Source organism: Dermacentor silvarum, chromosome 7, assembly GCF_013339745.2.
Source record: "Dermacentor silvarum isolate Dsil-2018 chromosome 7, BIME_Dsil_1.4, whole genome shotgun sequence".
Lineage (NCBI taxonomy): Eukaryota > Metazoa > Arthropoda > Arachnida > Ixodida > Ixodidae > Dermacentor > Dermacentor silvarum.
The window spans coordinates 80,062,838-80,065,367 of NC_051160.1; the positions used below are offsets into that span (position 1 = coordinate 80,062,838).

Below are 2,530 nucleotides of genomic sequence, written 5' to 3' on the forward strand. Positions count from 1 at the left end.
GACATGATGGTGATGTATATGCCTAACGACCATACACGTAAGTTGCTCGGACTCGAATTCCTCAGCCCGGGATCGACCTGCAGCCTCGCTCCGACAGCTCCCACAGGGCCACTAACTTTGTCTCTCTATTGCACATTCTCCTTTGGTCCCTTTCATTACGTGTCGGCCTTTCCGAAAAACAGCTCTTTCAGTACACCAACCGATATCGTGTGTGCTCCAAGTGACTGGTACGAAAGAATGGGAACCGAGGGGCTCGATTGTATTAGTCCTAACCACATAAAGGCAACAGAGAACGAAGCCAAAGAAAGCATCGGGGAAATTAAATGTAGTTGAAATTGGAATGTAGAAAATAATGAAGAAAAGGGAAATGAAAGTGGACGAAAAGATAACTTGTCGCCGGCGGGAGCCGAACCCGCAACCTCCGCATTACGAGTGCGTTGCACTACCAATTGTGCTACGGCGACGGCCACCAATTCGTCCACTAACTTGGGTATTTATGTTTACTTGATCTAGCCCTAGGAGTGTTAGCCAGAGCCACTCAGAACCATGGTGGGCGGATGTGGAACATCCGTTTTAGCCCGATGGCGTCACGATACACGTGATCTTGCGAGAGCAGGCACATGGCTAATAACGCAACGCACGCAGCGCAACGCACGCGTAATGCGGAGGTTGCGGGTTCGGCTCCCGCCGGCGACAAGTTATCTTTTCGTCCACTTTCATTTCCCTTTGCTTCATTATTTTCTACATTCCAATTTCAACTACATTTAATTTCCCCGATGCTTTCTTTGGCTTCGTTGTCTCTTGGCATTATGTGGTTATGACTATAAAATCGAGCGACTCGGTTCCCATTCTTCTTTCGTATTTCCTTACGAGGGTCTCGAATCTGGCAGCCTTGATGCCATTAGGTAGCATGCGAGGGTTTATTAGCCATGTGCCTGCTCTCCCAAGATCACGAGTATCGTGACACCATCGGGCTAAAAAGGATGTTCCACATCTGCCTACCATGGTTCTGAGTGGCTCTGGCTAACACTCCTAGGGCTAGATCTAGTAAACATAAATACCCAAGTTAGGGGACGAATTGATGGCCGTTGCCGTAGCACAGTTGGTACTGCAACACACGCGTAAGGCGGAGATTACGGGTTCGGCTCCCGCCGGCGACAAGTTATCTTTTCGTCCACTTTAATTTCCCTTTTCTTCATTAGTTTCTACATTCCAATTTCAACTACATTTAATTTCCCCGATGCTTTCTGTGGCTTCGTTGTATGTTGGCTTTATGTGGTTATGACTAATAAAATCGAGCCCCAAGGTTGCCATTGTTCCTTCGTATTTCATTACGAGGGTCTCGAATCTGGCAGCCGAGATGCCATTAGGTAGCATGCGAGAGTTTATTAGCCATGTGCCTGCTCTCCCAAGATCACGTGTATCGTGACGCCATCAGGCTAAAAAGGATGTTCCACATCCGCCCACCATGGTTTGAGTGGCTCTGGCTAACACTTCTAGGGCTAGATCTAGTAAACATAAATACCCAAGTTAGTGGACGAATTGATGGCCGTCGCCGTAGCACAATTGGTAGTGCAACGCATGCGTAATGCGGAGGTTGCGGGTTCGGCTCCCACCAGCGACAAGTTATCTTTTCGTCCATTTTCATTTCCCTTGTCTTCATTATTTTCTACATTCCAATTTCAACTACATTTAATTTCCCCAATCCTTTCTTTGGCTTCGTTGTCTGTTGGTACCAAGTGACTGGTGTATCTTATGAAATGGTTTCACTGTGGCCTTTTGATTATCTGCTCATCTCCGCACGGACACTGTAGACGTTGTCCGCCTAGAGCCTTATCGCGTCCCGGACACCCCTTAATACCTTATGCGCATCTTTTTTCATGTAGTCTGGGTTCACCTGCACAGTCGGTGTTTTCGCCACGGTATGGTATTGCAATGAACCCGTTTTCCTGCGGATGTAGAAGAGCATGCTGAATTGTATAGCGGACAAGAGGAGGACGAAGTGATGTCTATCATTCGCTATCTTTGTTGTTGCGGCCCCAGATTTAGCCCCCTTGTACATAGTATAAAGAAACGCCCTTTTCTGTAACCATATATTGCAAACCCTGGAATGATATGCTCATTCGTGCAGTGTGCTTGCAACGGTAATAAAAGGAGACGACGACTTCATACTGCTGCAATCAACTACTTTATTACTACTTATTCTTCTCTGAAAGGCGAGAACATAGGAGGCAGGGGAGGTGACTAACGATCATTAGTTACACAACTCGTTATGCACTCGTCCTCTGAACCAAATCCATTGCAGTTCTGATCCTCCCCTTTAGCTACACAACGGTTGGTTGCATTGTCGTAGTGGTACCAATTGGCATATTCTTCTCCGTAGCCTGATCGCCATGGGCAGAAGCAGCCTGACAATGAAAAATACAATACAAACATTCATATCAGTAAAGGTATGTACATTGATGTCAAATGCGAAAATGCCCGTGTAGTGTGCATTTGTTGCAGGTTAACAAACAGCAGATAGTCAAAA

The 2,530-nt window shown here is 46.5% G+C and overlaps 1 non-coding gene across 1 annotated transcript; it reads right to left on the bottom strand.

The window, feature by feature from the left end:
• Positions 1-391: 391 nt before the first annotated feature.
• Positions 392-464, bottom strand: Trnat-cgu (transfer RNA threonine (anticodon CGU)). The gene has a single exon. It is a non-coding gene; the product is annotated as a tRNA-Thr (tRNA).
• Positions 465-2,530: the final 2,066 nt, after the last annotated feature.